The 23,843-nt window shown below is 42.5% G+C and overlaps 17 non-coding genes and 3 pseudogenes across 17 annotated transcripts; all 20 read left to right on the top strand.

The window, feature by feature from the left end:
- Window positions 1–609: 609 nt before the first annotated feature.
- LOC148331646 (5S ribosomal RNA) lies at window positions 610–728 on the top strand. The gene has a single exon (XR_015844806.1). It is a non-coding gene; the product is annotated as a 5S ribosomal RNA (ribosomal RNA).
- Window positions 729–1,733: 1,005 nt separating this feature from the next.
- On the top strand, window positions 1,734–1,852 carry LOC148331645 (5S ribosomal RNA). Its single transcript, XR_015844805.1, has one exon. It is a non-coding gene; the product is annotated as a 5S ribosomal RNA (ribosomal RNA).
- Window positions 1,853–2,868: 1,016 nt separating this feature from the next.
- On the top strand, window positions 2,869–2,987 carry LOC148331644 (5S ribosomal RNA). Its single transcript, XR_015844804.1, has one exon. It is a non-coding gene; the product is annotated as a 5S ribosomal RNA (ribosomal RNA).
- Window positions 2,988–4,003: 1,016 nt separating this feature from the next.
- On the top strand, window positions 4,004–4,122 carry LOC148331643 (5S ribosomal RNA). The gene has a single exon (XR_015844803.1). It is a non-coding gene; the product is annotated as a 5S ribosomal RNA (ribosomal RNA).
- A 1,002-nt stretch (window positions 4,123–5,124) lies between these two features.
- LOC148331642 (5S ribosomal RNA) lies at window positions 5,125–5,243 on the top strand. The gene has a single exon (XR_015844802.1). It is a non-coding gene; the product is annotated as a 5S ribosomal RNA (ribosomal RNA).
- Window positions 5,244–6,249: 1,006 nt separating this feature from the next.
- Window positions 6,250–6,368, top strand: LOC148331641 (5S ribosomal RNA). The gene has a single exon (XR_015844923.1). It is a non-coding gene; the product is annotated as a 5S ribosomal RNA (ribosomal RNA).
- A 1,014-nt stretch (window positions 6,369–7,382) lies between these two features.
- On the top strand, window positions 7,383–7,501 carry LOC148331640 (5S ribosomal RNA). Its single transcript, XR_015844932.1, has one exon. It is a non-coding gene; the product is annotated as a 5S ribosomal RNA (ribosomal RNA).
- Window positions 7,502–8,515: 1,014 nt separating this feature from the next.
- LOC148331639 (5S ribosomal RNA) lies at window positions 8,516–8,634 on the top strand. Its single transcript, XR_015844801.1, has one exon. It is a non-coding gene; the product is annotated as a 5S ribosomal RNA (ribosomal RNA).
- A 1,006-nt stretch (window positions 8,635–9,640) lies between these two features.
- LOC148331638 (5S ribosomal RNA) lies at window positions 9,641–9,759 on the top strand. The gene has a single exon (XR_015844848.1). It is a non-coding gene; the product is annotated as a 5S ribosomal RNA (ribosomal RNA).
- A 1,006-nt stretch (window positions 9,760–10,765) lies between these two features.
- Window positions 10,766–10,874, top strand: LOC148331637 (5S ribosomal RNA; annotated as a pseudogene).
- A 1,005-nt stretch (window positions 10,875–11,879) lies between these two features.
- On the top strand, window positions 11,880–11,998 carry LOC148331636 (5S ribosomal RNA). Its single transcript, XR_015844981.1, has one exon. It is a non-coding gene; the product is annotated as a 5S ribosomal RNA (ribosomal RNA).
- Window positions 11,999–13,005: 1,007 nt separating this feature from the next.
- Window positions 13,006–13,124, top strand: LOC148331635 (5S ribosomal RNA). The gene has a single exon (XR_015844921.1). It is a non-coding gene; the product is annotated as a 5S ribosomal RNA (ribosomal RNA).
- A 1,016-nt stretch (window positions 13,125–14,140) lies between these two features.
- LOC148331634 (5S ribosomal RNA) lies at window positions 14,141–14,259 on the top strand. Its single transcript, XR_015844910.1, has one exon. It is a non-coding gene; the product is annotated as a 5S ribosomal RNA (ribosomal RNA).
- Window positions 14,260–15,273: 1,014 nt separating this feature from the next.
- Window positions 15,274–15,392, top strand: LOC148331633 (5S ribosomal RNA). The gene has a single exon (XR_015844800.1). It is a non-coding gene; the product is annotated as a 5S ribosomal RNA (ribosomal RNA).
- Window positions 15,393–16,398: 1,006 nt separating this feature from the next.
- LOC148331632 (5S ribosomal RNA) lies at window positions 16,399–16,517 on the top strand. Its single transcript, XR_015844980.1, has one exon. It is a non-coding gene; the product is annotated as a 5S ribosomal RNA (ribosomal RNA).
- A 1,016-nt stretch (window positions 16,518–17,533) lies between these two features.
- LOC148331631 (5S ribosomal RNA) lies at window positions 17,534–17,652 on the top strand. The gene has a single exon (XR_015844899.1). It is a non-coding gene; the product is annotated as a 5S ribosomal RNA (ribosomal RNA).
- Window positions 17,653–18,658: 1,006 nt separating this feature from the next.
- Window positions 18,659–18,767, top strand: LOC148331630 (5S ribosomal RNA; annotated as a pseudogene).
- A 1,005-nt stretch (window positions 18,768–19,772) lies between these two features.
- LOC148331629 (5S ribosomal RNA) lies at window positions 19,773–19,891 on the top strand. The gene has a single exon (XR_015844979.1). It is a non-coding gene; the product is annotated as a 5S ribosomal RNA (ribosomal RNA).
- A 1,007-nt stretch (window positions 19,892–20,898) lies between these two features.
- Window positions 20,899–21,007, top strand: LOC148331628 (5S ribosomal RNA; annotated as a pseudogene).
- Window positions 21,008–22,013: 1,006 nt separating this feature from the next.
- LOC148331627 (5S ribosomal RNA) lies at window positions 22,014–22,132 on the top strand. The gene has a single exon (XR_015844978.1). It is a non-coding gene; the product is annotated as a 5S ribosomal RNA (ribosomal RNA).
- Window positions 22,133–23,843: the final 1,711 nt, after the last annotated feature.

Here is a 23,843-nt window from a genome sequence, read left to right as displayed (position 1 = left end):
TTAGCAGGTGTGGAGAAGCTTCATTCATTTTTTTTAGCTTCACTGGTTATATCATTGGTTCTTATTTTATTAGTTCCACTTTATTCTTCCATTTATTCCAATTTAATTTAAATAATGTCAAATAAATGGTACATGACCATGGGTGGATAGCAGTGAACGCCCCCCCATGTTCTTGGTGTATATATTGGTGGTACGGGGCTGGTATAATATTAGTGCCCCCATGTGGTCCGATCGTGTAGCTACGGAGCCACACACAAGTCTCCTGACACGCATTTGCAAATCAGCACACGCATTTGCGAGTCGTCCGCGGCAGGACTGTAGCAAACGTCACCTCTAAGAACACAGCCAATCAAAAGGTCCCGTTTTTACAGGTCGCCCATCTATACGGATTTTTGTCCGCATTTAACCATGTGTATGTGCCAACAAACCATTGTACACATTTGCTGATATTTGTCATATATCTGTGACTTCAATCATGCTTTGTAGATTGTTGTTACACATTTGTGACTGTGGTTATAGTTTCAGATTCTTGTTACGTATTTTTGGATTGAAGTATTTGCCACAATAAAGACCACATGTATAAAATGCAAAATTTTGAAAGATATTGTCGCTTACGGCCATACTACCCTGAGCACGCCCGATCTCGTCCGATCTCGGAAGCTAAGCAGGGTCGGGCCTGGTTAGTACTTGGATGGGAGACCGCCTGGGAATACCAGGTGCTGTAAGCTTTTGCACCGCAAAAAAAAAATACATTAAAAAAACTCTAACAAATGTAAGCAAGTATGCGAGCTGCTTTTTTATAAATTTCCACATATTCGCCTGACAGGCTGAGAGCACAAAATGCCAACATTCAGCGTCCCCTGCCTTTGGGTGTTGCTACAGTCTCGCCGAGGACGACTCGCAAATGCGTGTGGCAATTTGCAAATGCGTGTCTGGAGACTTGAGTGTGGCTCCGGAGCTCCACATTAAGACCAAAAGGGGACTCTCGTAGTCTACAGGTGTAGCAGGCAGATGACCCGATGCAGTCCGGTTGGGTTGGTGCAGTCAGTGTTTACTAAATAAAAAGTTAATGAATCAATTTTAAAAAATGGTGTTTACTGAATGCAATAAAGGGAAGTATAGTTAATGTGGCAATTAGCAGGTGTGGAGAAGCTTCATTCATTTTTTTTAGCTTCACTGGTTATATCATTGGTTCTTATTTTATTAGTTCCACTTTATTCTTCCATTTATTCCAATTTAATTTAAATAATGTCAAATAAATGGTACATGACCATGGGTGGATAGCAGTGAACGCCCCCCCATGTTCTTGGTGTATATATTGGTGGTACGGGGCTGGTATAATATTAGTGCCCCCATGTGGTCCGATCGTGTAGCTACGGAGCCACACACAAGTCTCCTGACACGCATTTGCAAATCAGCACACGCATTTGCGAGTCGTCCGCGGCAGGACTGTAGCAAACGTCACCTCTAAGAACACAGCCAATCAAAAGGTCCCGTTTTTACAGGTCGCCCATCTATACGGATTTTTGTCCGCATTTATGTGCCAACAAATCATTGTACACATTTGCTGATATTTGTCATATATCTGTGACTTCAGTCATGCATTGTAGATTGTTGTTACACATTTGTGACTGTGGTTATAGTTTCAGATTCTTGTTACGTATTTTTGGATTGAAGTATTTGCCACAATAAAGACCACATGTATAAAATGCAAAATTTTGAAAGAAATTGTCGCTTACGGCCATACTACCCTGAGCACGCCCGATCTCGTCCGATCTCGGAAGCTAAGCAGGGTCGGGCCTGGTTAGTACTTGGATGGGAGACCGCCTGGGAATACCAGGTGCTGTAAGCTTTTGCACCGCAAAAAAAAAAATACATTAAAAAAACTCTAACAAATGTAAGCAAGTATGCGAGCTGCTTTTTTATAAATTTCCACATATTCGCCTGACAGGCTGAGAACACAAAATGCCAACATTCAGCGTCCCCTGCCTTTGGGTGTTGCTACAGTCTCGCCGTGGACGACTCGCAAATGCGTGTGGCAATTTGCAAATGCGTGTCTGGAGACTTGAGTGTGGCTCCGGAGCTCCACATTAAGACCAAAAGGGGACTCTCGTAGTCTACAGGTGTAGCAGGCAGATGACCCGATGCAGTCCGGTTGGGTTGGTGCAGTCAGTGTTTACTAAATAAAAAGTTAATGAATCAATTTTAAAAAATGGTGTTTACTGAATGCAATAAAGGGAAGTATAGTTAATGTGGCAATTAGCAGGTGTGGAGAAGCTTCATTCATTTTTTTTAGCTTCACTGGTTATATCATTGGTTCTTATTTTATTAGTTCCACTTTATTCTTCCATTTATTCCAATTTAATTTAAATAATGTCAAATAAATGGTACATGACCATGGGTGGATAGCAGTGAACGCCCCCCCATGTTCTTGGTGTATATATTGGTGGTACGGGGCTGGTATAATATTAGTGCCCCCATGTGGTCCGATCGTGTAGCTACGGAGCCACACACAAGTCTCCTGACACGCATTTGCAAATCAGCACACGCATTTGCGAGTCGTCCGCGGCAGGACTGTAGCAAACGTCACCTCTAAGAACACAGCCAATCAAAAGGTCCCGTTTTTACAGGTCGCCCATCTATACGGATTTTTGTCCGCATTTAACCATGTGTATGTGCCAACAAACCATTGCACACATTTGCTGATATTTGTCATATATCTGTGACTTCAATCATGCTTTGTAGATTGTTGTTACACATTTGTGACTGTGGTTATAGTTTCAGATTCTTGTTACGTATTTTTGGATTGAAGTATTTGCCACAATAAAGACCACATGTATAAAATGCAAAATTTTGAAAGATATTGTCGCTTACGGCCATACTACCCTGAGCACGCCCGATCTCGTCCGATCTCGGAAGCTAAGCAGGGTCGGGCCTGGTTAGTACTTGGATGGGAGACCGCCTGGGAATACCAGGTGCTGTAAGCTTTTGCACCGCAAAAAAAAAAATACATTAAAAAAACTCTAACAAATGTAAGCAAGTATGCGAGCTGCTTTTTTATAAATTTCCACATATTCGCCTGACAGGCTGAGAGCACAAAATGCCAACATTCAGCGTCCCCTGCCTTTGGGTGTTGCTACAGTCTCGCCGTGGACGACTCGCAAATGCGTGTGGCAATTTGCAAATGCGTGTCTGGAGACTTGAGTGTGGCTCCGGAGCTCCACATTAAGACCAAAAGGGGACTCTCGTAGTCTACAGGTGTAGCAGGCAGATGACCCGATGCAGTCCGGTTGGCTTGGTGCAGTCAGTGTTTACTAAATAAAAAGTTAATGAATCAATTTTAAAAAATGGTGTTTACTGAATGCAATAAAGGGAAGTATAGTTAATGTGGCAATTAGCAGGTGTGGAGAAGCTTCATTCATTTTTTTTAGCTTCACTGGTTATATCATTGGTTCTTATTTTATTAGTTCCACTTTATTCTTCCATTTATTCCAATTTAATTTAAATGATGTCAAATAAATGGTACATGACCATGGGTGGATAGCAGTGAACGCCCCCCCATGTTCTTGGTGTATATATTGGTGGTACGGGGCTGGTATAATATTAGTGCCCCCATGTGGTCCGATCGTGTAGCTACGGAGCCACACACAAGTCTCCTGACACGCATTTGCAAATCAGCACACGCATTTGCGAGTCGTCCGCGGCAGGACTGTAGCAAACGTCACCTCTAAGAACACAGCCAATCAAAAGGTCCCGTTTTTACAGGTCGCCCATCTATACGGATTTTTGTCCGCATTTAACCATGTGTATGTGTCAACAAATCATTGTACACATTTGCTGATATTTGTCATATATCTGTGACTTCAATCATGCATTGTAGATTGTTGTTACACATTTGTGACTGTGGTTATAGTTTCAGATTCTTGTTACCTATTTTTGGATAAAAGTATTTGCCACAATAAAGACCACATGTATAAAATGCAAAATTTTGAAAGAAATTGTCGCTTACGGCCATACTACCCTGAGCACGCCCGATCTCGTCCGATCTCGGAAGCTAAGCAGGGTCGGGCCTGGTTAGTACTTGGATGGGAGACCGCCTGGGAATACCAGGTGCTGTAAGCTTTTGCACCGCAAAAAAAAAATACATTAAAAAAACTCTAACAAATGTAAGCAAGTATGCGAGCTGCTTTTTTATAAATTTCCACATATTCGCCTGACAGGCTGAGAGCACAAAATGCCAACATTCAGCGTCCCCTGCCTTTGGGTGTTGCTACAGTCTCGCCGTGGACGACTCGCAAATGCGTGTGGCAATTTGCAAATGCGTGTCTGGAGACTTGAGTGTGGCTCCGGAGCTCCACATTAAGACCAAAAGGGGACTCTCGTAGTCTACAGGTGTAGCAGGCAGATGACCCGATGCAGTCCGGTTGGGTTGGTGCAGTCAGTGTTTACTAAATAAAAAGTTAATGAATCAATTTTAAAAAATGGTGTTTACTGAATGCAATAAAGGGAAGTATAGTTAATGTGGCAATTAGCAGGTGTGGAGAAGCTTCATTAATTTTTTTTTAGCTTCACTATATCATTAATTCTTATTTTATTAGTTGCACTTTATTCTTCCATTTATTCCAATTTAATTTAAATAATGTCAAATAAATGGTACATGACCATGGGTGGATAGCAGTGAACGCCCCCCCATGTTCTTGGTGTATATATTGGTGGTACGGGGCTGGTATAATATTAGTGCCCCCATGTGGTCCGATCGTGTAGCTACGGAGCCACACACAAGTCTCCTGACACGCATTTGCAAATCAGCACACGCATTTGCGAGTCGTCCGCGGCAGGACTGTAGCAAACGTCACCTCTAAGAACACAGCCAATCAAAAGGTCCCGTTTTTACAGGTCGCCCATCTCAACGGATTTTTGTCCGCATTTATGTGCCAACAAATCATTGTACACATTTGCTGATATTTGTCATATATCTGTGACTTCAATCATGCATTGTAGATTGTTGTTACACATTTGTGACTGTGGTTATAGTTTCAGATTCTTGTTACGTATTTTTGGATTGAAGTATTTGCCACAATAAAGACCACATGTATAAAATGCAAAATTTTGAAAGATATTGTCGCTTACGGCCATACTACCCTGAGCACGCCCGATCTCGTCCGATCTCGGAAGCTAAGCAGGGTCGGGCCTGGTTAGTACTTGGATGGGAGACCGCCTGGGAATACCAGGTGCTGTAAGCTTTTGCACCGCAAAAAAAAAAATACATTAAAAAAACTCTAACAAATGTAAGCAAGTATGCGAGCTGCTTTTTTATAAATTTCCACATATTCGCCTGACAGGCTGAGAGCACAAAATGCCAACATTCAGCGTCCCCTGCCTTTGGGTGTTGCTACAGTCTCGCCGTGGACGACTCGCAAATGCGTGTGGCAATTTGCAAATGCGTGTCTGGAGACTTGAGTGTGGCTCCGGAGCTCCACATTAAGACCAAAAGGGGACTCTCGTAGTCTACAGGTGTAGCAGGCAGATGACCCGATGCAGTCCGGTTGGCTTGGTGCAGTCAGTGTTTACTAAATAAAAAGTTAATGAATCAATTTTAAAAAATGGTGTTTACTGAATGCAATAAAGGGAAGTATAGTTAATGTGGCAATTAGCAGGTGTGGAGAAGCTTCATTCATTTTTTTTAGCTTCACTGGTTATATCATTGGTTCTTATTTTATTAGTTCCACTTTATTCTTCCATTTATTCCAATTTAATTTAAATGATGTCAAATAAATGGTACATGACCATGGGTGGATAGCAGTGAACGCCCCCCCATGTTCTTGGTGTATATATTGGTGGTACGGGGCTGGTATAATATTAGTGCCCCCATGTGGTCCGATCGTGTAGCTACGGAGCCACACACAAGTCTCCTGACACGCATTTGCAAATCAGCACACGCATTTGCGAGTCGTCCGCGGCAGGACTGTAGCAAACGTCACCTCTAAGAACACAGCCAATCAAAAGGTCCCGTTTTTACAGGTCGCCCATCTCAACGGATTTTTGTCCGCATTTATGTGCCAACAAATCATTGTACACATTTGCTGATATTTGTCATATATCTGTGACTTCAATCATGCATTGTAGATTGTTGTTACACATTTGTGACTGTGGTTATAGTTTCAGATTCTTGTTACGTATTTTTGGATTGAAGGATTTGCCACAATAAAGACCTCATGTATAAAATGCAAAATTTTGAAAGGAATTGTCGCTTACGGCCATACTACCCTGAGAACACCCGATCTCGTCGGATCTCGGAAGCTAAGCAGGCTCGGACCTGGTTTGTACTTGGATGGGAGACCGCCTGGGAATACCAGGTGCTGTAAGCTTTTGCACCGCAAAAAAAAAAAAAAATAAAAAACTCTAACAAATGTAAGCAAGTATGCGAGCTGCTTTTTTATAAATTTCCACATATTCGCCTGACAGGCTGAGAGCACAAAATGCCAACATTCAGCGTCCCCTGCCTTTGGGTGTTGCTACAGTCTCGCCGTGGACGACTCGCAAATGCGTGTGGCAATTTGCAAATGCGTGTCTGGAGACTTGAGTGTGGCTCCGGAGCTCCACATTAAGACCAAAAGGGGACTCTCGTAGTCTACAGGTGTAGCAGGCAGATGACCCGATGCAGTCCGGTTGGGTTGGTGCAGTCAGTGTTTACTAAATAAAAAGTTAATGAATCAATTTAAAAAAATGGTGTTTACTGAATGCAATAAAGGGAAGTATAGTTAATGTGGCAATTAGCAGGTGTGGAGAAGCTTCATTCATTTTTTTTAGCTTCACTGGTTATATCATTGGTTCTTATTTTATTAGTTGCACTTTATTCTTCCATTTATTCCAATTTAATTTAAATAATGTCAAATAAATGGTACATGACCATGGGTGGATAGCAGTGAACGCCCCCCCATGTTCTTGGTGTATATATTGGTGGTACGGGGCTGGTATAATATTAGTGCCCCCATGTGGTCCGATCGTGTAGCTACGGAGCCACACACAAGTCTCCTGACACGCATTTGCAAATCAGCACACGCATTTGCGAGTCGTCCGCGGCAGGACTGTAGCAAACGTCACCTCTAAGAACACAGCCAATCAAAAGGTCCCGTTTTTACAGGTCGCCCATCTATACGGATTTTTGTCCGCATTTAACCATGTGTATGTGCCAACAAATCATTGTACACATTTGCTGATATTTGTCATATATCTGTGACTTCAATCATGCATTGTAGATTGTTGTTACACATTTGTGACTGTGGTTATAGTTTCAGATTCTTGTTACGTATTTTTGGATTGAAGTATTTGCCACAATAAAGACCACATGTATAAAATGCAAAATTTTGAAAGGAATTGTCGCTTACGGCCATACTACCCTGAGAACGCCCGATCTCGTCCGATCTCGGAAGCTAAGCAGGGTCGGGCCTGGTTAGTACTTGGATGGGAGACCGCCTGGGAATACCAGGTGCTGTAAGCTTTTACACCGCAAAAAAAAACAAATTTCAAAAAACTCTAACAAATGTAAGCATGTATGCGAGCTGCTTTTTTTATAAATTTCCACATATTCGCCTGACAGGCTGAGAGCACAAAATGCCAACATTCAGCGTCCCCTGCCTTTGGGTGTTGCTACAGTCTCGCCGTGGACGACTCGCAAATGCGTGTGGCAATTTGCAAATGCGTGTCTGGAGACTTGAGTGTGGCTCCGGAGCTCCACATTAAGACCAAAAGGGGACTCTCGTAGTCTACAGGTGTAGCAGGCAGATGACCCGATGCAGTCCGGTTGGGTTGGTGCAGTCAGTGTTTACTAAATAAAAAGTTAATGAATCAATTTTAAAAAATGGTGTTTACTGAATGCAATAAAGGGAAGTATAGTTAATGTGGCAATTAGCAGGTGTGGAGAAGCTTCATTCATTTTTTTTAGCTTCACTGGTTATATCATTGGTTCTTATTTTATTAGTTCCACTTTATTCTTCCATTTATTCCAATTTAATTTAAATAATGTCAAATAAATGGTACATGACCATGGGTGGATAGCAGTGAACGCCCCCCCATGTTCTTGGTGTATATATTGGTGGTACGGGGCTGGTATAATATTAGTGCCCCCATGTGGTCCGATCGTGTAGCTACGGAGCCACACACAAGTCTCCTGACACGCATTTGCAAATCAGCACACGCATTTGCGAGTCGTCCGCGGCAGGACTGTAGCAAACGTCACCTCTAAGAACACAGCCAATCAAAAGGTCCCGTTTTTACAGGTCGCCCATCTATACGGATTTTTGTCCGCATTTAACCATGTGTATGTGTCAACAAATCATTGTACACATTTGCTGATATTTGTCATATATCTGTGACTTCAATCATGCATTGTAGATTGTTGTTACACATTTGTGACTGTGGTTATAGTTTCAGATTCTTGTTACGTATTTTTGGATTGAAGTATGTCACAATAAAGACCACATGTATAAAATGCAAAATTTTGAAAGAAATTGTCGCTTACGGCCATACTACCCTGAGCACGCCCGATCTCGTCCGATCTCGGAAGCTAAGCAGGGTCGGGCCTGGTTAGTACTTGGATGGGAGACCGCCTGGGAATACCAGGTGCTGTAAGCTTTTGCACTGCAAAAAAAAAAAAAAATTTAAAAAACTCTAACAAATGTAAGCAAGTATGCGAGCTGCTTTTTTATAAATTTCCACATATTCGCCTGACAGGCTGAGAGCACAAAATGCCAACATTCAGCGTCCCCTGCCTTTGGGTGTTGCTACAGTCTCGCCGTGGACGACTCGCAAATGCGTGTGGCAATTTGCAAATGCGTGTCTGGAGACTTGAGTGTGGCTCCGGAGCTCCACATTAAGACCAAAAGGGGACTCTCGTAGTCTACAGGTGTAGCAGGCAGATGACCCGATGCAGTCCGGTTGGGTTGGTGCAGTCAGTGTTTACGAAATAAAAAGGTAATGAATCAATTTTAAAAAATGGTGTTTACTGAATGCAATAAAGGGAAGTATAGTTAATGTGGCAATTAGCAGGTGTGGAGAAGCTTCATTCATTTTTTTTAGCTTCACTGGTTATATCATTGGTTCTTATTTTATTAGTTGCACTTTATTCTTCCATTTATTCCAATTTAATTTAAATAATGTCAAATAAATGGTACATGACCATGGGTGGATAGCAGTGAACGCCCCCCCATGTTCTTGGTGTATATATTGGTGGTACGGGGCTGGTATAATACTAGTGCCCCCATGTGGTCCGATCGTGTAGCTACGGAGCCACACACAAGTCTCCTGACACGCATTTGCAAATCAGCACACGCATTTGCGAGTCGTCCGCGGCAGGACTGTAGCAAACGTCACCTCTAAGAACACAGCCAATCAAAAGGTCCCGTTTTTACAGGTGGCCCATCTATACGGATTTTTGTCCGCATTTATGTGCCAACAAATCATTGTTCACATTTGCTGATATTTGTCATATATCTGTGACTTCAATCATGCATTGTAGATTGTTGTTACACATTTGTGACTGTGGTTATAGTTTCAGATTCTTGTTACGTATTTTTGGATTGAAGTATTTGCCACAATAAAGACCACATGTATAAAATGCAAAATTTTGAAAGAAATTGTCGCTTACGGCCATACTACCCTGAGCACGCTCGATCTCATCCGATCTCGGAAGCTAAGCAGGGTCGGGCCTGGTTAGTACTTGGATGGGAGACCGCCTGGGAATACCAGGTGCTGTAAGCTTTTGCACCGCAAAAAAAAAAAAAATTTTAAAAAACTCTAACAAATGTAAGCAAGTATGCGAGCTGCTTTTTTATAAATTTCCACATATTCGCCTGACAGGCTGAGAGCACAAAATGCCAACATTCAGCGTCCCCTGCCTTTGGGTGTTGCTACAGTCTCGCCGTGGACGACTCGCAAATGCGTGTGGCAATTTGCAAATGCGTGTCTGGAGACTTGAGTGTGGCTCCGGAGCTCCACATTAAGACCAAAAGGGGACTCTCGTAGTCTACAGGTGTAGCAGGCAGATGACCCGATGCAGTCCGGTTGGGTTGGTGCAGTCAGTGTTTACTAAATAAAAAGTTAATGAATCAATTTTAAAAAATGGTGTTTACTGAATGCAATAAAGGCAAGTATAGTTAATGTGGCAATTAGCAGGTGTGGAGAAGCTTCATTCATTTTTTTTAGCTTCACTGGTTATATCATTGGTTCTTATTTTATTAGTTGCACTTTATTCTTCCATTTATTCCAATTTAATTTAAATAATGTCAAATAAATGGTACATGACCATGGGTGGATAGCAGTGAACGCCCCCCCATGTTCTTGGTGTATATATTGGTGGTACGGGGCTGGTATAATATTAGTGCCCCCATGTGGTCCGATCGTGTAGCTACGGAGCCACACACAAGTCTCCTGACACGCATTTGCAAATCAGCACACGCATTTGCGAGTCGTCCGCGGCAGGACTGTAGCAAACGTCACCTCTAAGAACACAGCCAATCAAAAGGTCCCGTTTTTACAGGTGGCCCATCTATACGGATTTTTGTCCGCATTTATGTGCCAACAAATCATTGTACACATTTGCTGATATTTGTCATATATCTGTGACTTCAATCATGCATTGTAGATTGTTGTTACACATTTGTGACTGTGGTTATAGTTTCAGATTCTTGTTACGTATTTTTGGATTGAAGTATTTGCCACAATAAAGACCACATGTATAAAATGCAAAATTTTGAAAGAAATTGTCGCTTACGGCCATACTACCCTGAGCACGCCCGATCTCGGAAGCTAAGCAGGGTCGGGTCTGGTTAGTACTTGGATTGGAGACCGCCTGGGAATACCAGGTGCTGTAAGCTTTTGCACCGCAAAAAAAAAATACATTAAAAAAACTCGAACAAATGTAAGCAAGTATGCGAGCTGCTTTTTTATAAATTTCCACATATTCGCCTGACAGGCTGAGAGCACAAAATGCCAACATTCAGCGTCCCCTGCCTTTGGGTGTTGCTACAGTCTCGCCGTGGACGACTCGCAAATGCGTGTGGCAATTTGCAAATGCGTGTCTGGAGACTTGAGTGTGGCTCCGGAGCTCCACATTAAGACCAAAAGGGGACTCTCGTAGTCTACAGGTGTAGCAGGCAGATGACCCGATGCAGTCCGGTTGGGTTGGTGCAGTCAGTGTTTACGAAATAAAAAGGTAATGAATCAATTTTAAAAAATGGTGTTTACTGAATGCAATAAAGGGAAGTATAGTTAATGTGGCAATTAGCAGGTGTGGAGAAGCTTCATTCATTTTTTTTAGCTTCACTGGTTATATCATTGGTTCTTATTTTATTAGTTGCACTTTATTCTTCCATTTATTCCAATTTAATTTAAATAATGTCAAATAAATGGTACATGACCATGGGTGGATAGCAGTGAACGCCCCCCCATGTTCTTGGTGTATATATTGGTGGTACGGGGCTGGTATAATATTAGTGCCCCCATGTGGTCCGATCGTGTAGCTACGGAGCCACACACAAGTCTCCTGACACGCATTTGCAAATCAGCACACGCATTTGCGAGTCGTCCGCGGCAGGACTGTAGCAAACGTCACCTCTAAGAACACAGCCAATCAAAAGGTCCCGTTTTTACAGGTGGCCCATCTATACGGATTTTTGTCCGCATTTATGTGCCAACAAATCATTGTACACATTTGCTGATATTTGTCATATATCTGTGACTTCAATCATGCATTGTAGATTGTTGTTACACATTTGTGACTGTGGTTATAGTTTCAGATTCTTCTTACGTATTTTTGGATTGAAGTATTTGCCACAATAAAGACCACATGTATAAAATGCAAAATTTTGAAAGAAATTGTCGCTTACGGCCATACTACCCTGAGCACGCCCGATCTCATCCGATCTCGGAAGCTAAGCAGGGTCGGGCCTGGTTAGTACTTGGATGGGAGACCGCCTGGGAATACCAGGTGCTGTAAGCTTTTGCACCGCAAAAAAAAAAAAAAAATTAAAAAAACTCTAACAAATGTAAGCAAGTATGCGAGCTGCTTTTTTATAAATTTCCTCATATTCGCCTGACAGGCTGAGAGCACAAAATGCCAACATTCAGCGTCCCCTGCCTTTGGGTGTTGCTACAGTCTCGCCGTGGACGACTCGCAAATGCGTGTGGCAATTTGCAAATGCGTGTCTGGAGACTTGAGTGTGGCTCCGGAGCTCCACATTAAGACCAAAAGGGGACTCTCGTAGTCTACAGGTGTAGCAGGCAGATGACCCGATGCAGTCCGGTTGGGTTGGTGCAGTCAGTGTTTACTAAATAAAAAGTTAATGAATCAATTTTAAAAAATGGTGTTTACTGAATGCAATAAAGGCAAGTATAGTTAATGTGGCAATTAGCAGGTGTGGAGAAGCTTCATTCATTTTTTTTAGCTTCACTGGTTATATCATTGGTTCTTATTTTATTAGTTGCACTTTATTCTTCCATTTATTCCAATTTAATTTAAATAATGTCAAATAAATGGTACATGACCATGGGTGGATAGCAGTGAACGCCCCCCCATGTTCTTGGTGTATATATTGGTGGTACGGGGCTGGTATAATATTAGTGCCCCCATGTGGTCCGATCGTGTAGCTACGGAGCCACACACAAGTCTCCTGACACGCATTTGCAAATCAGCACACGCATTTGCGAGTCGTCCGCGGCAGGACTGTAGCAAACGTCACCTCTAAGAACACAGCCAATCAAAAGGTCCCGTTTTTACAGGTGGCCCATCTATACGGATTTTTGTCCGCATTTATGTGCCAACAAATCATTGTACACATTTGCTGATATTTGTCATATATCTGTGACTTCAATCATGCATTGTAGATTGTTGTTACACATTTGTGACTGTGGTTATAGTTTCAGATTCTTGTTACGTATTTTTGGATTGAAGTATTTGCCACAATAAAGACCACATGTATAAAATGCAAAATTTTGAAAGGAATTGTCGCTTACGGCCATACTACCCTGAGAACGCCCGATCTCGTCCGATCTCGGAAGCTAAGCAGGGTCGGGCCTGGTTAGTACTTGGATGGGAGACCGCCTGGGAATACCAGGTGCTGTAAGCTTTTACACCGCAAAAAAAAACAAATTTCAAAAAACTCTAACAAATGTAAGCATGTATGCGAGCTGCTTTTTTTATAAATTTCCACATATTCGCCTGACAGGCTGAGAGCACAAAATGCCAACATTCAGCGTCCCCTGCCTTTGGGTGTTGCTACAGTCTCGCCGTGGACGACTCGCAAATGCGTGTGGCAATTTGCAAATGCGTGTCTGGAGACTTGAGTGTGGCTCCGGAGCTCCACATTAAGACCAAAAGGGGACTCTCGTAGTCTACAGGTGTAGCAGGCAGATGACCCGATGCAGTCCGGTTGGGTTGGTGCAGTCAGTGTTTACTAAATAAAAAGTTAATGAATCAATTTTAAAAAATGGTGTTTACTGAATGCAATAAAGGGAAGTATAGTTAATGTGGCAATTAGCAGGTGTGGAGAAGCTTCATTCATTTTTTTTAGCTTCACTGGTTATATCATTGGTTCTTATTTTATTAGTTCCACTTTATTCTTCCATTTATTCCAATTTAATTTAAATAATGTCAAATAAATGGTACATGACCATGGGTGGATAGCAGTGAACGCCCCCCCATGTTCTTGGTGTATATATTGGTGGTACGGGGCTGGTATAATATTAGTGCCCCCATGTGGTCCGATCGTGTAGCTACGGAGCCACACACAAGTCTCCTGACACGCATTTGCAAATCAGCACACGCATTTGCGAGTCGTCCGCGGCAGGACTGTAGCAAACGTCACCTCTAAGAACACAGCCAATCAAAAGGTCCCGTTTTTACAGGTCGCCCATCTATACGGATTTTTGTCCGCATTTAACCATGTGTATGTGTCAACAAATCATTGTACACATTTGCTGATATTTGTCATATATCTGTGACTTCAATCATGCATTGTAGATTGTTGTTACACATTTGTGACTGTGGTTATAGTTTCAGATTCTTGTTACGTATTTTTGGATTGAAGTATTTGCCACAATAAAGACCACATGTATAAAATGCAAAATTTTGAAAGGAATTGTCGCTTACGGCCATACTACCCTGAGAACGCCCGATCTCGTCCGATCTCGGAAGCTAAGCAGGGTCGGGCCTGGTTAGTACTTGGATGGGAGACCGCCTGGGAATACCAGGTGCTGTAAGCTTTTACACCGCAAAAAAAAACAAATTTCAAAAAACTCTAACAAATGTAAGCATGTATGCGAGCTGCTTTTTTTATAAATTTCCACATATTCGCCTGACAGGCTGAGAGCACAAAATGCCAACATTCAGCGTCCCCTGCCTTTGGGTGTTGCTACAGTCTCGCCGTGGACGACTCGCAAATGCGTGTGGCAATTTGCAAATGCGTGTCTGGAGACTTGAGTGTGGCTCCGGAGCTCCACATTAAGACCAAAAGGGGACTCTCGTAGTCTACAGGTGTAGCAGGCAGATGACCCGATGCAGTCCGGTTGGGTTGGTGCAGTCAGTGTTTACTAAATAAAAAGTTAATGAATCAATTTTAAAAAATGGTGTTTACTGAATGCAATAAAGGGAAGTATAGTTAATGTGGCAATTAGCAGGTGTGGAGAAGCTTCATTCATTTTTTTTAGCTTCACTGGTTATATCATTGGTTCTTATTTTATTAGTTCCACTTTATTCTTCCATTTATTCCAATTTAATTTAAATAATGTCAAATAAATGGTACATGACCATGGGTGGATAGCAGTGAACGCCCCCCCATGTTCTTGGTGTATATATTGGTGGTACGGGGCTGGTATAATATTAGTGCCCCCATGTGGTCCGATCGTGTAGCTACGGAGCCACACACAAGTCTCCTGACACGCATTTGCAAATCAGCACACGCATTTGCGAGTCGTCCGCGGCAGGACTGTAGCAAACGTCACCTCTAAGAACACAGCCAATCAAAAGGTCCCGTTTTTACAGGTCGCCCATCTATACGGATTTTTGTCCGCATTTAACCATGTGTATGTGTCAACAAATCATTGTACACATTTGCTGATATTTGTCATATATCTGTGACTTCAATCATGCATTGTAGATTGTTGTTACACATTTGTGACTGTGGTTATAGTTTCAGATTCTTGTTACGTATTTTTGGATTGAAGTATGTCACAATAAAGACCACATGTATAAAATGCAAAATTTTGAAAGAAATTGTCGCTTACGGCCATACTACCCTGAGCACGCCCGATCTCGTCCGATCTCGGAAGCTAAGCAGGGTCGGGCCTGGTTAGTACTTGGATGGGAGACCGCCTGGGAATACCAGGTGCTGTAAGCTTTTGCACTGCAAAAAAAAAAAAAAATTTAAAAAACTCTAACAAATGTAAGCAAGTATGCGAGCTGCTTTTTTATAAATTTCCACATATTCGCCTGACAGGCTGAGAGCACAAAATGCCAACATTCAGCGTCCCCTGCCTTTGGGTGTTGCTACAGTCTCGCCGTGGACGACTCGCAAATGCGTGTGGCAATTTGCAAATGCGTGTCTGGAGACTTGAGTGTGGCTCCGGAGCTCCACATTAAGACCAAAAGGGGACTCTCGTAGTCTACAGGTGTAGCAGGCAGATGACCCGATGCAGTCCGGTTGGGTTGGTGCAGTCAGTGTTTACGAAATAAAAAGGTAATGAATCAATTTTAAAAAATGGTGTTTACTGAATGCAATAAAGGGAAGTATAGTTAATGTGGCAATTAGCAGGTGTGGAGAAGCTTCATTCATTTTTTTTAGCTTCACTGGTTATATCATTGGTTCTTATTTTATTAGTTGCACTTTATTCTTCCATTTATTCCAATTTAATTTAAATAATGTCAAATAAATGGTACATGACCATGGGTGGATAGCAGTGAACGCCCCCCCATGTTCTTGGTGTATATATTGGTGGTACGGGGCTGGTATAATACTAGTGCCCCCATGTGGTCCGATCGTGTAGCTACGGAGCCACACACAAGTCTCCTGACACGCATTTGCAAATCAGCACACGCATTTGCGAGTCGTCCGCGGCAGGACTGTAGCAAACGTCACCTCTAAGAACACAGCCAATCAAAAGGTCCCGTTTTTACAGGTGGCCCATCTATACGGATTTTTGTCCGCCTTTATGTGCCAACAAATCATTGTTCACATTTGCTGATATTTGTCATATATCTGTGACTTCAATCATGCATTGTAGATTGTTGTTACACATTTGTGACTGTGGTTATAGTTTCAGATTCTTGTTACGTATTTTTGGATTGAAGTATTTGCCACAATAAAGACCACATGTATAAAATGCAAAATTTTGAAAGAAATTGTCGCTTACGGCCATACTACCCTGAGCACGCCCGATCTCATCCGATCTCGGAAGCTAAGCAGGGTCGGGCCTGGTTAGTACTTGGATGGGAGACCGCCTGGGAATACCAGGTGCTGTAAGCTTTTACACCGCAAAAAAAAACAAATTTCAAAAAACTCTAACAAATGTAAGCATGTATGCGAGCTGCTTTTTTTATAAATTTCCACATATTCGCCTGACAGGCTGAGAGCACAAAATGCCAACATTCAGCGTCCCCTGCCTTTGGGTGTTGCTACAGTCTCGCCGTGGACGACTCGCAAATGCGTGTGGCAATTTGCAAATGCGTGTCTGGAGACTTGAGTGTGGCTCCGGAACTCCACATTAAGACCAAAAGGGGACTCTCGTAGTCTACAGGTGTAGCAGGCAGATGACCCGATGCAGTCCGGTTGGGTTGGTGCAGTCAGTGTTTACTAAATAAAAAGTTAATGAATCAATTTTAAAAAATGGTGTTTACTGAATGCAATAAAGGGAAGTATAGTTAATGTGGCAATTAGCAGGTGTGGAGAAGCTTCATTCATTTTTTTTAGCTTCACTGGTTATATCATTGGTTCTTATTTTATTAGTTCCACTTTATTCTTCCATTTATTCCAATTTAATTTAAATAATGTCAAATAAATGGTACATGACCATGGGTGGATAGCAGTGAACGCCCCCCCATGTTCTTGGTGTATATATTGGTGGTACGGGGCTGGTATAATATTAGTGCCCCCATGTGGTCCGATCGTGTAGCTACGGAGCCACACACAAGTCTCCTGACACGCATTTGCAAATCAGCACACGCATTTGCGAGTCGTCCGCGGCAGGACTGTAGCAAACGTCACCTCTAAGAACACAGCCAATCAAAAGGTCCCGTTTTTACAGGTCGCCCATCTATACGGATTTTTGTCCGCATTTAACCATGTGTATGTGTCAACAAATCATTGTACACATTTGCTGATATTTGTCATATATCTGTGACTTCAATCATGCATTGTAGATTGTTGTTACACATTTGTGACTGTGGTTATAGTTTCAGATTCTTGTTACGTATTTTTGGATTGAAGTATTTGCCACAATAAAGTCCACATGTATAAAATGCAAAATTTTGAAAGGAATTGTCGCTTACGGCCATACTACCCTGAGAACGCCCGATCTCGTCCGATCTCGGAAGCTAAGCAGGGTCGGGCCTGGTTAGTACTTGGATGGGAGACCGCCTGGGAATACCAGGTGCTGTAAGCTTTTACACCGCAAAAAAAAACAAATTTCAAAAAACTCTAACAAATGTAAGCATGTATGCGAGCTGCTTTTTTTATAAATTTCCACATATTCGCCTGACAGGCTGAGAGCACAAAATGCCAACATTCAGCGTCCCCTGCCTTTGGGTGTTGCTACAGTCTCGCCGTGGACGACTCGCAAATGCGTGTGGCAATTTGCAAATGCGTGTCTGGAGACTTGAGTGTGGCTCCGGAGCTCCACATTAAGACCAAAAGGGGACTCTCGTAGTCTACAGGTGTAGCAGGCAGATGACCCGATGCAGTCCGGTTGGGTTGGTGCAGTCAGTGTTTACTAAATAAAAAGTTAATGAATCAATTTTAAAAAATGGTGTTTACTGAATGCAATAAAGGGAAGTATAGTTAATGTGGCAATTAGCAGGTGTGGAGAAGCTTCATTCATTTTTTTTAGCTTCACTGGTTATATCATTGGTTCTTATTTTATTAGTTCCACTTTATTCTTCCATTTATTCCAATTTAATTTAAATAATGTCAAATAAATGGTACATGACCATGGGTGGATAGCAGTGAACGCCCCCCCATGTTCTTGGTGTATATATTGGTGGTACGGGGCTGGTATAATATTAGTGCCCCCATGTGGTCCGATCGTGTAGCTACGGAGCCACACACAAGTCTCCTGACACGCATTTGCAAATCAGCACACGCATTTGCGAGTCGTCCGCGGCAGGACTGTAGCAAACGTCACCTCTAAGAACACAGCCAATCAAAAGGTCCCGTTTTTACAGGTCGCCCATCTATACGGATTTTTGTCCGCATTTATGTGCCAACAAATCATTGTACACATTTGCTGATATTTGTCATATATCTGTGACTTCAATCATGCATTGTAGATTGTTGTTACACATTTGTGACTGTGGTTATAGTTTCAGATTCTTGTTACGTATTTTTGGATTGAAGTATTTGCCACAATAAAGACCACATGTATAAAATGCAAAATTTTGAAAGAAATTGTCACTTACGGCCATACTACCCTGAGCACGCCCGATCTCGGAAGCTAAGCAGGGTCGGGTCTGGTTAGTACTTGGATTGGAGACCGCCTGGGAATACCAGGTGCTGTAAGCTTTTGCACCGCAAAAAAAAAATACATTAAAAAAACTCGAACAAATGTAAGCAAGTATGCGAGCTGCTTTTTTATAAATTTCCACATATTCGCCTGACAGGCTGAGAGCACAAAATGCCAACATTCAGCGTCCCCTGCCTTTGGGTGTTGCTACAGTCTCGCCGTGGACGACTCGCAAATGCGTGTGGCAATTTGCAAATGCGTGTCTGGAGACTTGAGTGTGGCTCCGGAGCTCCACATTAAGACCAAAAGGGGACTCTCGTAGTCTACAGGTGTAGCAGGCAGATGACCCGATGCAGTCCGGTTGGGTTGGTGCAGTCAGTGTTTACGAAATAAAAAGGTAATGAATCAATTTTAAAAAATGGTGTTTACTGAATGCAATAAAGGGAAGTATAGTTAATGTGGCAATTAGCAGGTGTGGAGAAGCTTCATTCATTTTTTTTAGCTTCACTGGTTATATCATTGGTTCTTATTTTATTAGTTGCACTTTATTCTTCCATTTATTCCAATTTAATTTAAATAATGTCAAATAAATGGTACATGACCATGGGTGGATAGCAGTGAACGCCCCCCCATGTTCTTGGTGTATATATTGGTGGTACGGGGCTGGTATAATATTAGTGCCCCCATGTGGTCCGATCGTGTAGCTACGGAGCCACACACAAGTCTCCTGACACGCATTTGCAAATCAGCACACGCATTTGCGAGTCGTCCGCGGCAGGACTGTAGCAAACGTCACCTCTAAGAACACAGCCAATCAAAAGGTCCCGTTTTTACAGGTGGCCCATCTATACGGATTTTTGTCCGCATTTATGTGCCAACAAATCATTGTACACATTTGCTGATATTTGTCATATATCTGTGACTTCAATCATGCATTGTAGATTGTTGTTACACATTTGTGACTGTGGTTATAGTTTCAGATTCTTGTTACGTATTTTTGGATTGAAGTATTTGCCACAATAAAGACCACATGTATAAAATGCAAAATTTTGAAAGAAATTGTCGCTTACGGCCATACTACCCTGAGCACGCCCGATCTCATCCGATCTCGGAAGCTAAGCAGGGTCGGGCCTGGTTAGTACTTGGATGGGAGACCGCCTGGGAATACCAGGTGCTGTAAGCTTTTGCACCGCAAAAAAAAAAAAAAAATTTAAAAAACTCTAACAAATGTAAGCAAGTATGCGAGCTGCTTTTTTATAAATTTCCTCATATTCGCCTGACAGGCTGAGAGCACAAAATGCCAACATTCAGCGTCCCCTGCCTTTGGGTGTTGCTACAGTCTCGCCGTGGACGACTCGCAAATGCGTGTGGCAATTTGCAAATGCGTGTCTGGAGACTTGAGTGTGGCTCCGGAGCTCCACATTAAGACCAAAAGGGGACTCTCGTAGTCTACAGGTGTAGCAGGCAGATGACCCGATGCAGTCCGGTTGGGTTGGTGCAGTCAGTGTTTACTAAATAAAAAGTTAATGAATCAATTTTAAAAAATGGTGTTTACTGAATGCAATAAAGGCAAGTATAGTTAATGTGGCAATTAGCAGGTGTGGAGAAGCTTCATTCATTTTTTTTAGCTTCACTGGTTATATCATTGGTTCTTATTTTATTAGTTGCACTTTATTCTTCCATTTATTCCAATTTAATTTAAATAATGTCAAATAAATGGTACATGACCATGGGTGGATAGCAGTGAACGCCCCCCCATGTTCTTGGTGTATATATTGGTGGTACGGGGCTGGTATAATATTAGTGCCCCCATGTGGTCCGATCGTGTAGCTACGGAGCCACACACAAGTCTCCTGACACGCATTTGCAAATCAGCACACGCATTTGCGAGTCGTCCGCGGCAGGACTGTAGCAAACGTCACCTCTAAGAACACAGCCAATCAAAAGGTCCCGTTTTTACAGGTGGCCCATCTATACGGATTTTTGTCCGCATTTATGTGCCAACAAATCATTGTACACATTTGCTGATATTTGTCATATATCTGTGACTTCAATCATGCATTGTAGATTGTTGTTACACATTTGTGACTGTGGTTATAGTTTCAGATTCTTGTTACGTATTTTTGGATTGAAGTATTTGCCACAATAAAGACCACATGTATAAAATGCAAAATTTTGAAAGAAATTGTCGCTTACGGCCATACTACCCTGAGCACGCCCGATCTCGGAAGCTAAGCAGGGTCGGGTCTGGTTAGTACTTGGATTGGAGACCGCCTGGGAATACCAGGTGCTGTAAGCTTTTGCACCGCAAAAAAAAAATACATTAAAAAAACTCGAACAAATGTAAGCAAGTATGCGAGCTGCTTTTTTATAAATTTCCACATATTCGCCTGAGAGGCTGAGAGCACAAAATGCCAACATTCAGCGTCCCCTGCCTTTGGGTGTTGCTACAGTCTCGCCGTGGACGACTCGCAAATGCGTGTGGCAATTTGCAAATGCGTGTCTGGAGACTTGAGTGTGGCTCCGGAGCTCCACATTAAGACCAAAAGGGGACTCTCGTAGTCTACAGGTGTAGCAGGCAGATGACCCGATGCAGTCCGGTTGGGTTGGTGCAGTCAGTGTTTACTAAATAAAAAGTTAATGAATCAATTTAAAAAAATGGTGTTTACTGAATGCAATAAAGGGAAGTATAGTTAATGTGGCAATTAGCAGGTGTGGAGAAGCTTCATTCATTTTTTTTTAGCTTCACTGGTTATATCATTGGTTCTTATTTTATTAGTTGCACTTTATTCTTCCATTTATTCCAATTTAATTTAAATAATGTCAAATAAATGGTACATGACCATGGGTGGATAGCAGTGAACGCCCCCCCATGTTCTTGGTGTATATATTGGTGGTACGGGGCTGGTATAATATTAGTGCCCCCATGTGGTCCGATCGTGTAGCTACGGAGCCACACACAAGTCTCCTGACACGCATTTGCAAATCAGCACACGCATTTGCGAGTCGTCCGCGGCAGGACTGTAGCAAACGTCACCTCTAAGAACACAGCCAATCAAAAGGTCCCGTTTTTACAGGTGGCCCATCTATACGGATTTTTGTCCGCATTTATGTGCCAACAAATCATTGTACACATTTGCTGATATTTGTCATATATCTGTGACTTCAATCATGCATTGTAGATTGTTGTTACACATTTGTGACTGTGGTTATAGTTTCAGATTCTTGTTACGTATTTTTGGATTGAAGTATTTGCCACAATAAAGACCACATGTATAAAATGCAAAATTTTGAAAGAAATTGTCGCTTACGGCCATACTACCCTGAGCACGCCCGATCTCATCCGATCTCGGAAGCTAAGCAGGGTCGGGCCTGGTTAGTACTTGGATGGGAGACCGCCTGGGAATACCAGGTGCTGTAAGCTTTTGCACCGCAAAAAAAAAAAAAAAATTTAAAAAACTCTAACAAATGTAAGCAAGTATGCGAGCTGCTTTTTTATAAATTTCCTCATATTCGCCTGACAGGCTGAGAGCACAAAATGCCAACATTCAGCGTCCCCTGCCTTTGGGTGTTGCTACAGTCTCGCCGTGGACGACTCGCAAATGCGTGTGGCAATTTGCAAATGCGTGTCTGGAGACTTGAGTGTGGCTCCGGAGCTCCACATTAAGACCAAAAGGGGACTCTCGTAGTCTACAGGTGTAGCAGGCAGATGACCCGATGCAGTCCGGTTGGGTTGGTGCAGTCAGTGTTTACTAAATAAAAAGTTAATGAATCAATTTTAAAAAATGGTGTTTACTGAATGCAATAAAGGCAAGTATAGTTAATGTGGCAATTAGCAGGTGTGGAGAAGCTTCATTCATTTTTTTTAGCTTCACTGGTTATATCATTGGTTCTTATTTTATTAGTTGCACTTTATTCTTCCATTTATTCCAATTTAATTTAAATAATGTCAAATAAATGGTACATGACCATGGGTGGATAGCAGTGAACGCCCCCCCATGTTCTTGGTGTATATATTGGTGGTACGGGGCTGGTATAATATTAGTGCCCCCATGTGGTCCGATCGTGTAGCTACGGAGCCACACACAAGTCTCCTGACACGCATTTGCAAATCAGCACACGCATTTGCGAGTCGTCCGCGGCAGGACTGTAGCAAACGTCACCTCTAAGAACACAGCCAATCAAAAGGTCCCGTTTTTACAGGTGGCCCATCTATACGGATTTTTGTCCGCATTTATGTGCCAACAAATCATTGTACACATTTGCTGATATTTGTCATATATCTGTGACTTCAATCATGCATTGTAGATTGTTGTTACACATTTGTGACTGTGGTTATAGTTTCAGATTCTTGTTACGTATTTTTGGATTGAAGTATTTGCCACAATAAAGACCACATGTATAAAATGCAAAATTTTGAAAGGAATTGTCGCTTACGGCCATACTACCCTGAGAACGCCCGATTTCGTCCGATCTCGGAAGCTAAGGAGGGTCGGGCCTGGTTAGTACTTGGATGGGAGGCCGCCTGGGAATAGAATAGAATAGAATAGAATAGAAATCCCTTTATTGTCATTGTACTCAAGTGTGCAACGAGATTAGAGGGCTCCCCTCTCCAGTGCAATACAACAATAATACAGACAAATATATAAATTAGATAAATAAAGAAGACAGTGCAATGGAATTCAGTACTGAATAGGGCATATAGAAACACATCACAATGCTGTTTTGCGAGGTTAGGGTGGTCTCGTGTGTGTGTGAGAGTTCAGTATGGAGATGGCTCTCGGAAAGAAACTGTTTCTCAGTCTATTGGTCCTTGATTTGATGCATCTGTAGCGCCTGCCAGAGGGCAACAGGTCGAACAGGTGTGAGTTTGGGTGGGTATTGTCATTGACGATGTTGAGAGCCCTTCTGAGGCACCGGGCGGTGTAGATGTCCGACAGTGGGGGGAGAGGGCAGCCAATAATCCTTTGCGCTGTTTTGACTGTCCTCTGGAGCCTCACTCTGTCCGCCTCAGTGCAGCCGCTGTACCAGGTGGAGACACAGTACGTCAGCAGGCTCTCGATGGACGAGTGGTAGAAGGCCAGCAGCAGCTTCCTGTCCAGGTTGAATTTCCTGAGGACTCTCAGGAAGTGCAG

Source organism: Idiotropiscis lumnitzeri, chromosome 8 (assembly GCF_059441095.1).
Source record: "Idiotropiscis lumnitzeri isolate Australia: NSW breed Sydney's pygmy pipehorse chromosome 8, RoL_Ilum_1.0, whole genome shotgun sequence".
Classification (NCBI taxonomy): domain Eukaryota; kingdom Metazoa; phylum Chordata; class Actinopteri; order Syngnathiformes; family Syngnathidae; genus Idiotropiscis; species Idiotropiscis lumnitzeri.
This window is presented reverse-complemented; position numbering and strand designations above follow the sequence as displayed.